The sequence below is a fragment of the Oculina patagonica genome, unplaced genomic scaffold (genome assembly GCF_052425735.1).
Source record: "Oculina patagonica isolate OP01 unplaced genomic scaffold, crgOcupat unplaced148, whole genome shotgun sequence".
Classification (NCBI taxonomy): Eukaryota; Metazoa; Cnidaria; class Anthozoa; order Scleractinia; family Oculinidae; genus Oculina; species Oculina patagonica.
Genome location: NW_027557496.1, coordinates 1 through 12,305, shown reverse-complemented (window position 1 = coordinate 12,305; position 12,305 = coordinate 1). Strand labels below are relative to the sequence as shown.

The window sequence follows — 12,305 nt, the reverse complement described above, 5'->3', positions numbered from 1 at the left end:
GTGGTTCTCCTGGTTCTCCTGGGTGTCCTAGGTTTACTGGTTCTTCTGGTTCTCGTGGTTCTCCTGGTTCTCGTGCTTCTCCTTGTTCATCTGGTTGTCGTGGTTGTCCTGGTTCTCCTCGTTCTCCTGGTTCTCCTTCTTCTCCTGATTCCCGTGGTTCTCATGGTTCTCCTGGTTCCCGTGGTTCTCCTGGTTTTTCAGGTTCTCGTGGTTCTCCTGGCGCTCGTGGTTCTCGTGGTTCTCCTCGTTTCCGTGGTTCTTGTGGCTCTCCTGGTTCCTGTGGTTCTCCTGGTTTTCGTGGTTCTCCTGGTTCTCGTGGTTCTTCTGGTTTTCCTGGTTCTTCTGGTTTTCCTGGTTCTCCTGGTTCACGTGGTTCTCCTGGTTCTACTGGTTCTCCTGGATCTCCTGGTTCTCGTGGTTCTCCTGGATCTGCCGGTTCTCCTAGTTCTCTTGGTTCTCCTTTTCCTGGTTCTCCTGGTTTTACTGGTTTTCCTGGTTCTCCTGGTTCTCGTGGTTCTCCTGGATCTGCCGGTTCTCCTAGTTCGCCTGGTTCTCCTTTTCCTGGTTCACCTGGTTCTCATGGTTCTACTGGTTTCACTGGTTCTCCTGGATCTCCTGGTTCTCCTACTTCTTCTGGTTCTCCTGGATCTGCTGGTTTTCCTAGTTCTCCTGGTTTCTGTGGTTCTCCTGGTTCTCCTGGTTTCCGTGGTTCTCCTGGTTTCCGTGGTTCTCCTGGTTCTCCTGGTTTCCGTGGTTCTCTTGGTTCTCCTAGTTCTCCTAGTTCTCCTAGTTCTCGTGGTTCTCCTAGCTTTCCTGGTTCCCGTGGTTCTCCTGGTTCTCCTGGTTCCCGTGGTTCTCGTGGTTCTCCTGGTTCCCGTGGTTCTCCACTTATGTCCAGGATTGAACGCAGATATTGTTTAATGAGTACTTCATGTTTGACTGCGTTATTTGACATTTCCATATTACTTCATATTTGATAAAATTTGGTGTGTTTTGGTGAATTTTTATTAATAAGGACACTTTGTGATACCTGTCATGAGGAACGTGCATCTCATTAGCGTTCAATCCTGGACATATCTGTGGTTCTCCTGGTTCCAGTGGTTCTCCTGGTTCTCCTGGTTCTCGTGGTTTTCCTGATTCTCCTGGTTCTTGTGGTTCTCCTGGTTCCCGTGGTTCTCCTGGTTCTCCTGATTTTCCTGGTTCCCATGGTTCTCGTGGTTCTCCTGGTTCCCGTGGTTCCTGTGGTTCTCCTGGTTCTCGTGGTTTTCCTGATTCTCCTGGTTCCCGTGGTTCCTGTGGTTCTCCTGGTTCTCCTGGTTCCCGTGGTTCTCGTGGTTCCGGTGGTTCCTGGGTTCTCCTGGTTCCCGTGGTTCCCGTGGTTCTCCTGGTTCCCATGGTTCCTGTGGTTCTCGTGGTTTCCGTGGTTCTCGTGGTTCTCGTGGTTCTCCTGGTTCCTGTGGTTCTCCTGGTTCCCGTGGTTCTCCTGATTCTCCTGGTTCCTGTGGTTCTCGTGGTTCTCCTGGTTACCGTGGTTCTCCCGGTTCTCCTGGTTCTCTTGGTTCTCCTGGTTCCTGTGGTTCCCGTGGTTCTCCTGGTTCCCGTGGTTCTCCTGGTTCCCGTGGCTCTCCTGGTTCCCGTGGTTCTCCTGGTTCCCGTGGTTCTCCTGGTTCCCGTGGTTCTCCTGGTTCCCGTGCTTCTCCTGGTTCCTGTGGTTCTCCTGGTTCTCGTGGTTCTCCTGGTTCCTGTGGTTCTCCTGTCTCCCGTGGTTCTCCTGGTTCTCCTGGTTCTCCTGGCTCCCGTGGTTCTCCTGGTTCTCGTGGTTGTCCTGGTTCTCCTCGTTCTCGTGGTTCTCGTGGTTCCCGTGGTCCCCTGGTTCTCCTGGTTCCCGTGGTTCTCCTGGTTCCCGTGGTTCTCCTGGTTCTTGTGGTTCCCCTGGTTCTCGTGGTTCTCATGGTTCTCGTGGTTCTCCTGGTTCTCGTGGTTCTCATGGTTCTCGTGGTTCTCGTGGTTCTCCTGGTTCTCGTGGTTCTCCTGGTTCCCGTGGTTCTTCTGGTTCTCGTGGTTCTCCTGATTCTCCTTGTTCTCGTGGTTCTCCTGATTCTCGCGGTTCTCCTGATTCTCCTGGTTCCCGTGGTTCTCCTGGTTCTCGTGGTTCTCCTGATTCTCCTGGTTCCCGTGGTTCTCCTGGTTCCCGTGGTTCTCCTGGTTCTCGTGGTTCTCCTGATTCTCCTGGTTCCTGTGGTTCTCCTGGTTCTCCTGATTCTCCTGGTTCTCGTGGTTCTCCTGATTCTCCTGGTTCCTGTGGTTCTCCTGGTTCTCGTGGTTCTCCTGGTTCCTGTGGTTCTCCTGGTTCCTGTGGTTTCCGTGGTTCTCCTGGTTCTCGTGGTTCTCCTGATTCTCCTGGTTCCCATGGTTCCCGTGGTTCCCGTGGTTCTCCTGGTTCCCGTGGTTCTCCTGGTTCCCGTGGTTCTCGTGGTTCTCGTGGTTCTCCTGGTTCCCGTGGTTCTCCTGGTTCCCGTGGTTCTCCTGGTTTTCATGGTTCTTGTGGTTCTCCTGATTCTCCTTGTTCCCGTTATTCTCCTGGTTCTCGTGGTTCTCCTGGTTCCCGTGGTTCTCGTGGTTCTCCTGATTCTTGTGGTTCTCGTGGTTCTCCTGGTTCTTGTGGTTCCCGTGGTTCTCCTGGCTCCCGTGGTTCTCCTGGTTCTCCTGGTTCTCCTGGTTCCCGTGGTTCTTCTGGTTCTCGTGGTTCTCCTGATTTTCCTTGTTCTCGTGGTTCTCCTGATTCTCGCGGTTCTCCTGATTCTCCTGGTTCCCGTGGTTCTCCTGGTTCTCGTGGTTCTCCTGATTCTCCTGGTTCCCGTGGTTCTCCTGGTTCCCGTGGTTCTCCTGGTTCCCGTGGTTCTCCTGGTTCTTGTGGTTCTCCTGATTTTCCTGGTTCCTGTGGTTCTCCTGGTTCTCCTGATTCTCCTGGTTCTCGTGGTTCTCCTGACTCTCCTGGTTCCTGTGGTTCTCGTGGTTCTCCTGGTTCCCGTGGTTCTCCTGTTCCCGTGGTTCTCCTGATTCTCCTGGTTCCTGTGGTTTCCGTGGTTCTCCTGGTTCCTGTGGTTTCCGTGGTTCTCCTGATTCTCCTGGTTCCCGTGGTTCTCCTGGTTCCCGTGGTTCTCCTGGTTCTCGTGGTTCTCGTGGTTCTCCTGGTTCCCGTGGTTCTCCTGGTTCCCGTGGTTCTCCTGGTTTTCATGGTTCTCGTGGTTCTCCTGATTCTCCTGGTTCCCGTGGTTCTCCTGGTTCATGTGGTTCTCCTGGTTCCCGTGGTTCTCGTGGTTCTTGTGGTTCTCCTGATTCTTGTGGTTCCCGTGGTTCTCCTGGTTCTTGTGGTTCTCCTGGTTCCCGTGGTTCTCCTGGCTCCCGTGGTTCTCCTGGTTCTCCTGGCTCCCGTGGTTCTCCTGGTTCTCGTGGTTCTCCTGGTTCTCGTGGTTCTCCTGGTTCCCGTGGTTCTCCTAGTTCTTGTGGTTCTCCTGGTTCTCCTGGGTGTCTAGGTTTACTGGTTCTTCTGGTTCTCGTGGTTCTCCTGGTTCTCCTGGGTGTCCTAGGTTTACTGGTTCTTCTGGTTCTTGTGGTTCTCCTGGTTCTCGTGCTTCTCCTTGTTCATCTGGTTCTTTCGGTTGTCCTGGTTCTCCTCGTTCTCGTGGTTCTTCTCGTTCCTTTGGATCTCCTGGTTCTCATGGTTCTCATGGTTCTCCTGGTTCCCGTGATTCTTCTGGTTCTTGTGGTTCTCCTGGTTGTCCTGGTTCCCGGTTCCCGTGGTTCTCCTAGTTCTTGTAGTTCTCCTGGTTCGCCTGCTTCTCCTGATTCCCGTGGTTCTCGTGGTTCTCGTGGTTCTCCTGGTTCTTCAGGTTCTCGTGGTTCTCCTGGCGCTCGTGGTTCTCCTGGGTTTCCTGGTTCTCCTTGTTCTCGTGGTTCTCCTGGATCTGCCGGTTCTCCTAGTTCTCCTGGTTCTCCTTTTCCTGGTTCACCTGGATCTACTAGTTTTCCTGGTTCTCCTGGTTCTCCTGGTTCTCGTGGTTCTTCTGGTTTTCCTGGTTCTCCTGGTTCACGTGGTTCTCCTGGTTCTCCTGGTTCTACTGGTTCTCCTGGATCTCCTGGTTCTCGTGGTTCTCCTGGTTCTACTGGATCTGCCGGTTCTCCTAGTTCCCCTGGTTCTCCTTTTCCTGTGGTTGTCCTGGTTGTCCTGGTTCCCGTGGTTTTCCTGGTTCTCGTGCTTCTCCTGGCTCATCTGGTTTGTGGTTGTCCTGGTTCTCCTTGTTCTTGTGGTTCTTCTGGTTCCCTTTGTTCTCCTGGTTATCGTGGTTCTCCTGGTTCTCATGCTTCTCCTGGTTCATCTGGTTCTCGTGGTTGTCCTGGTTCTCCTCGTTCTCGTGGTTCTTCTGGTTCCCTGGGTTCTCCTGGTTCTCCTGGATCTGCAGGTTCTCCTGGTTCTCCTAGTTCTTCTTAATTAGGTAAATACTTTTGCATGTATCGAGTCCGCCTGCGTGTTTAGTGCTGGTTTTCTCTCGTGAATTAAAAGCATTTTGTTCACTAAACAATCCAATTTTCCCTTGGCATTTCTTTAAGACGGAAAACATATTTCTTATGTCAGGACTCTCGACACCGTGGATTTCTTTTAAGTACCAATTACTCAAGCAAGTTCAAGTTTTGTTTCCTGTTGTTTAGCGTTTCATGTGTTACATAGGTAATAAAATAAAATATTTTATATAGCGCCAATATCCTTATTAAAGTTCAAAAGTGCTTTTCAGGAATAACGTTAAAAATATCAAACACTATTGAAAATAATAAGGTAGCACACAAGGTGGTATGAAAACAAATAAAAAAACTCTATTGTTCTTTCTCATTAGCATGATTGTAAGAATCGAGGTTCATGAAATCGCTCTATTAAGAGCAGTACATTTCTCATTTCTCTCATTTGTGAGTATTAGTTCATTATGACACTACTAGCATTGCAACGTGGAAATTGTACTGGACATGCTCAAACCTCTTTGAATCACTTGAAGGCCTAAGCGCAAGAAACGCACTTTGTGTTTTGGCCAAATTTAAAAAATGTCACAAACAACTCCAAATTTCGCATGCAAGTTCGTTTACGTGTGCTTAACATTGATCTGTATTCAAATTCGCTGAATCTAGCTTCGTTTTTTAGAAATTACGTATGCAAAGAACAAAGGCGTTTTGCAAAGCTTACGTTCTCCACCGTCAGCCAGCAGCATGAGTTTTTTGACACATCGCGTGTAAATCTTTCCTTCTAGCGTTATTTAACTGTCCGGGGAAGTTGAAAAACGTGTCAGAGCCATGATTTTAGTTCCTATCCACCATTTTGAGGATTCGCTTTAAGAAAAGGACTGGACTGAACACATTGTGACGCGATGTCACCTGATAGGCGTCACGTGAGAGGAAAGAGAAAAAAAAAATGGCCGTTTGTTCCTGAAAATCATTTGAAGCCTTTGGTTAGTTTTAGCGTAAGTGCTGCTGCCAGGTGGTTGAAGGACATCATTAAGTCTGAATACCCGTAAGTTTACAGCATCGCTCGAAGAACTGAGTGATGTTTCTGCCTTTGTTTTGTACAACAGCGCTGTTTAGCGCTTCGGCACAAACCGAGGTAGTTTTGAGCCTGGCGGCATAGAGAGTCTAAAACAAGAGGTTTCTTGCCGGGAACTTCGTCAACGCGAGTTTTGCAGGATCCGCTTGGGTGCTGCCGCGACAAAGTTGCCGAGAAGTGACCTGGTTTTAGACTTTAAAAAATTCTTTATATGTTCCCCAGGACACCTTCCCTTCGCAAAATATTTTCTGTGTCTCATTAAATATTCATCAATGAATCTATTGATTCGTGCGAACGAAAACCTCATAAGTTTATCTTGTTTTCGCGGGATTTTGTAGATGTGTGATGATGTAAGGAGTGGAGATAGAAGTGAGAGCAAGCCGGCGGCACTCAACTGAAAGCAAAACTAGTATAATGTGACAACACGAGCAAACGTATTCAATCAACAATCAGTCTTTATTTCACTTTCACCTCGGCAAATTCAGTACAGCTAACGGTAACGGTAACAGAGTAGAATAGTCTTGCCCGAAACAACAAAAACTAGATAACTGCAAACAGACTGCAGAAAAAGCTAGCTGCAAGCAAACTGGCGTGAAAGCTTACTGCATTAAAAGCTCTCCATCAACAATCTCATATCTACATTCAAGATTTGCTAACGTACTACCAACCTTCAAGAACCCTCCGATCATCACACTCTTCACGTCTCAACCCTGTCAAATTCCACCTCAAATCGTATGGGTCTCGAGCTTTTTCTGTTTCCTCGCCTGAACTTTGGAACAGTTTGCCTGTTTTTATCCGCTCGTGTGACAATTTAAGTTCTTTTAAATCAAAACTCAAAACGTTTCTTTTTAAAACTTATTACTCTTAGCGATTTTTACTTTTTATTACTTTTAATGCAAATTTTTAATTTTAAGATTTATTCAGCTAATTTTAACAAAATTTTTATTGATTTTATTATATATATATATATATTTTTTAAACATTTGTAAAGCGCCTAGAGCAGGCCTGGATAGGCGCTATAAAAATATATTTATTATTATTATTATTATTATTATTAAAAGCGCGATCTATAAAAGGTTGAGGCTGACTCTGATCCTAAACTTAACTTGAAACGGCTTAACTCCCTAATCCCTTGGGGTTAGTGTTAAACTTTTTTTTTTTTTTTTTTTTTTTTTGCGTTAGGGCTAGGCTTTTGCGTTAGGGCTAAGTCTGTAACTCTAACCTGAAACTCTAATCCCGACCCTACGGCCTTGGGGTTACCTTTTGCGTTAGGGCTAGGACTGTAACCCTAAAAGTTTAGCTGACTTCATCGTCTTGAGAAACAAAAGGTTTGTAAAAGAAAAGTCAAACGACGCCGCGCAAGCAAAAACCTTGTCTTTTTGCATGTGTTATTTTTCGAAAACGAAGGAAAGACCAGCAAAATTAAATACAGGGCAGTGTTGAGCACACGTAAACGAACTTGCGTGCGAAATTTGGAGTTGTTTGTGAGAATTTTCAATTTGGCCAAAACACAAAGTGCGTTTCTTGCGCTTACGCCTTCAACTTGATGTGTTCTTGAACAAAGTTTTTGTGGGTTTGTGGATGCACTTGTACATGGATTAAGCCTTTGAAATGACTACAGGGTATGACTCAAAATTTAGACTGAATCCATGTGGTCTGACCTCTTGTAACTGATGACCCAATAAGCGACCATGTAGCCTTGACATTTGGAGTGGTCACTAATGGAAGGATTGACTGTACTAATAAGAATATCACAGCAACATTATAGAGATAAAATAACTCACCATGTCCACCTGGTCTCCAAGTTCTCTTTTTTGTGAAGATGCGTCTGTCCTCCTTCTTGTCAGGAATACACAGGTCCTTAAAGAGAACAGAAATAGTCTTAGTTTTATTGTTCCTTCACATTTATTACATGTACAAGTAAGCTGCATGTGGGTGTACCCTTAATGTTATGACAGTGGCAGATCTAGCACCCCACCCTTGCCCCTTGGGGTACCAGGGTCTCCATTTGCTCAGACAGTTTCAATGCCTCTGTGGTTCCTAAGAGGCTTCCTGATCACTTGTTTTCTTTTATATTATAATTACTGTACACATATTTTTGGAAATTAACTAAAAACTATGATGCCAATATGAAAGAAATTAAACCAACTCACCACCTCCATCTGAAGTCTGGTATGCAGGTTCTCTTTCTGGTGTGGATGTGCCTGATGTCCTCCTTGTCAGGAATACACCGGTCCTTAAAGAGAACATAGTCTACATTCAATAGTGACCAAAAGTGTATTCACATTATTTTTATATATTTACATGTTCATGTACCGGTAAGTTGCATATGGGAGAAGCGTAATGGCTCGTGTATTAGTCTTTCGATTTAGATGTTGAAGATGTTGCACTCAACGAAGCCATAATATTAAAGCCATTGTCTTGTGGCACGTTCTTGGTCAAGGACATTGTATTTTTGATTGGTGTATACACCAGGTGTGCCATGTACACACACAGGTTTAAATGTGAATGAGGGGGGGCCATGGCAAAAATTATTGCTTCAAAGGGGGGGTCAGCCAAAAAATATGGTCTGTAAGGGGAGGTCACTGAAAATAATTATACTTTTAAGTATTGAAATGAGGGCTTCTGTAATAGTAAAAGATCTTGCCAGAATGCCCAAAATAACATTCCTGAGGTTCTGAAAATTCAAATTTTCCCGGGAACATGCCCCCGGACTCCCCTACTTTGTTATGTACCAAACGCTATTTACTCAATCCAACAGCTTATTGATTACAAATGCAGTCAAACCATACTAAAAGACAGCATCCACAATACACAGTTGATCATGAGGCAACATCAGCTTTTTGGGAGGTGTGGTTTTTGTACACCGATACATTCTTTAGTCACAAGGCTTGATAAATTTTAATTTTACTGGATTGTTGTTGTTGTTGTTTTTTTTTTTTTAGGGGGGGGGGGGTTATAAAAAAAATTGGATTTCGAGGTGGGGTCAGGTAAAAATTTCCGATGAAGAAGAGGGGGCCATAATATATAACAGCGACTACCTATCAAATCCCACCAGCACCCCCTACCCGATAAAAAATGAACAGTCCATAACGTGCTGGTCTGAAGAAAAAAAAACAATTTACATCACTCACCATGACTTCTTACACTTCTGTCTCTCATCCACATCCCACCTGGCTTTTAGTCTTTGCATCATTTGGTCACATCATTATGTCGTAAGTTTGGTCTACACCTCCACCTGGTTTGGTTTATTTGTTTCTTGGTCTGTGCTCTTTTGGATACTAAAAGAAATAATTAAAGTAACTGTTTAATCTCATGATGTAATCTGGATGTTGATATGCATTTATGGAAGGTATGAGAGCCTACATGTATTTTAAACTACAGGTCAGGCAGTGAGTAGGTTTGTTGGGTGTGTACTGTCATGTAATTTTCAAGGAGAAATAAAATAAAGTGAAAATAACGCCATGGTGTTTATGGTTCGACCTGGGGGGGTACTCCCATATGTGGCCTATATAGGTATGTGCCGCTGGATAGGGTATGGTTTTTGAGGTTCTCGGTTCTTAAATAGGCCAGCCGAAATATAGTACAAAACTAATTCTCTCATTCTACGTTGCATCGGTCTCTGCTTTTCAATTTCAGGCTTAAATAGGGTATCATTTTTGCTTCTTTTGGCAATGAGTTCCCAGTGTGCTCCTTAGATAGGGTACCTAAATTCTATACGCTGAAATAAACGCCCAGCTAAACCAAAAAAGGTATCTTAAAACTGAATTTTCTGTTCAGGTATTAGTAAAGCGATTTTATAGAGATTTGTGTCTTGCCGTGCGCGGTTAGCCTCCCCTTGAAAGTGGTGTCATTTTTCGGTTTTGGGCCTTAAAAAGGGTATCAATTTTCGCTTTCTTTATCCTTAAGAACCTTGGCGGCACACCCCTATCCGAAATTTATGGGAGTACCCCCCCCCCCCCCCCGGGTGGTTCAAGTGTCCGCACTGTAATTCTTTCTCTTTCTTTCTTTTTTTGTGTCTTTTGGAATGTCACTCTATTTGCACTTAACTGTTTGTAGCTCATTTTATTTTAAATCTTACCAGATAAAATAATGACAAAAATTAATGTTATTCTTGAGTAGGGTGAGTAGAGGGATAGATGGGCCATAGATGGGCTGCAGATATATGGGCTTTAATTCATTTGACCTGAGCCAATAATTCATTGAAAAGTGTTTAAAGCGTCTTTTGGAGCTACATAGTTTCGTTTTTATTCCAAGATTTGTCATTTGTTATCGCATTTTACAAGCACGTGCTGAACTTTAGGTTGGTGTAAACACCGTTTAAAAGAGCTTATTAATTTACCTTTAACTAAAGCTGTCCATGGCAGAAGTCCTTGCTTGCCTTTATCATCCAACTTAATGTGCCAGACGTTGGAAACTGGAAACTGTTAACTCGCCAAGATTCCCAAACTGTTTTCCACAGCACGTTTATCAAAACTCCCGCCATCTTGGATCCTCGCGAGTCTCGGTGCCAGTTTCCACACGGTCATAATTTAGAAGTTCCCGTATCCAAATTCCAACTATCGGTGATACACTTCTGGTCACCGATAGTTGGAATTTGGATAAAAAATTTTGGATAAAAATTTGGATAAACATTTGGAACAAAATTTTTGCCGAAGCTCGGCTAGACGGGTAACTCGTCTCTAGTATAAAACATTCTTCATTTAGAAAAGCATCGTCTTTGAAAGACCACAAAATCGAAAAGGCTACTTGTTTGGGATACAACGTATACAACGTATACAACGTGTACTGTTTGGGACAGTGAGTTTGCTAATCGTGTTCAGTTTTATCCAAAACAAAAGCCGGTCACTCAAACAGACCGGGTTTGATAGCGTGCGTCGTAAAACTCCTAGTATTGTCAGCATTGAGTGTAGACCTCGGGAAACCCCAGTTTTTATGAAACAAAAAAATATTGGATTGATTAGAGATCTGTAGCCTCCATGTAACTGTGGACAACAGCAGTTTTCGAGCATACACTGATACACGGACATCGACTGCATTTAGTTTACGACGTGACGAGAATTCAGAACACGCAGCACATATACATATGCTATTAGTTCTTTCCATGTCATTGCATGTTAGCTACGTCACGACAAATTAAGTTAAGATAAGCAGTAGACAAATCACGAACTGTATGTAAAATGGCGTGTTTTCTGTAAATGTTTTGTACTGTATCTCTTTTGAATTTCCGTAGGGCTTCGTCTACAAAGTGGCTGACTACAACATGAAGACCAATTGCTTGACATGAATCAGAAAGAAATGAATAAAATGGGAGAGAAAACAAAAAACGGAAAGGGACAGCGAGACATTGTGGAATCCTCGTGGATAAGTAAAGGCCTGATTACATGAGCCGGGCTGGCCCGGTTAGCCGGGCTGGCTCGGTTTGCCGAGATGACTTTCAGCCGGTATTACATGAGCCCGGTTAGCCGGGCTGGCCCGGTTTGCCGAGATGACTTTCAGCCCGGTTTTAGCATAAATGATCAGAGCACGAATGATCTTAATCACCTTTTTCCGGCAATAAAAAAATTATTTGGTGGTTAATTTTTTGCACTTATGCATCTGGATGGGTTACTTTACCTCTACATCCTATTTAGAAGGAGTTGCATTGATTTTTTCGTCGGATATTGTGCTCAGAAGAGAAATTTAATGCTGGCCCGCTTAGCCGGGCTGGCCCGGTGAACGCGATTACATGGAAAATTTTCATCCCGGCTAGCCGAGATCCCGGCATCGCGATACCGGGATCTCGGCTAACCGGGCTGGCCCGGTTGTCATGTAATCGCGATGTTGATTTTTGTTGCGTTTAACAGACGTTCCGAGATCTCGGCAAACCGAGCCAGCCCGGCTCATGTAATAATAACAACTTTATTTAATGAGGGTTACACATTACAGTTAAAAACTGAAAAACCTGTGGCCCTCCCCTAGAATAAAAGTTAATACTACTACAAATATATTATCAATAAAAAATGGAAACAGATAAAATAGATAAAAACTAGATAAAAATACAAACAGTAATTTGGGTGTGACAGTATAAAAATTTAAAAATTATGACATGGGAAAGCTATCTAAGTCGGCATAACCTTCCTTAATAAAGTTACTATAATTATGTTTAAAGGCCTTAATGCTAGTGCTAGTTCTAATATATATAGGCAAAGAGTTCCAACATTTAGTGGCTGAAACAAGAAAAGTTCTTCCACCTTCCGTTTCACGGTTATACCGAGGACAGCGTAAAGTAATATCACCATAGCGCGAGGTTCTGGTGAACATGTCATTGACACTTACAAGTCTGTTCCTTAAATACTCTGGGCATTGTCCATTTAGGCATTTGTAAATTAAGCATAGCTTATTAACAGTGATTTCATCATAACAGGGCAACCAGTCTAGTCTCTTAAATAAACTTACAGTACGTTCATCTCTTGTTTTAACGCCTAGGATAACACGGGCAGCCCTTTTCTGGAGACGAAAAATTCTTCTTATGTTACTTTTAGATGTTGAACTCCAGACTGCTCCGCCGTACAGAAATATAGGCTTAATAGTTGCATTGTAGAAGAGTATGCGCTCGTTTAGAGGAAGATAATGTCTGATTGACCTAAGAACACCTAAACGCTTTGCTATTTTCTTACATAAGTGTTCGAGTGTAATCAGGCCCTTAATAAGGCCTTTTTTACAGGGTTACTTTTAC

At 44.3% G+C, this 12,305-nt stretch overlaps 1 long non-coding RNA gene across 2 annotated transcripts; it reads right to left on the bottom strand.

The window, feature by feature from the left end:
* Nucleotides 1-7,370: 7,370 nt before the first annotated feature.
* On the bottom strand, nucleotides 7,371-10,093 carry LOC144639905 (uncharacterized). Of its 2 annotated transcripts, none has more exons than XR_013568244.1 (4): nucleotides 9,930-10,093; nucleotides 8,722-8,868; nucleotides 7,744-7,823; nucleotides 7,371-7,447 (listed from the first exon to the last, which is right to left on the bottom strand). It is a non-coding gene; the product is annotated as an uncharacterized LOC144639905 (long non-coding RNA). The 2 variants fall into 2 exon arrangements; XR_013568245.1 differs by having other exon boundaries at nucleotides 8,722-8,858.
* Between the last annotated feature and the right edge of the window lie 2,212 nt (nucleotides 10,094-12,305).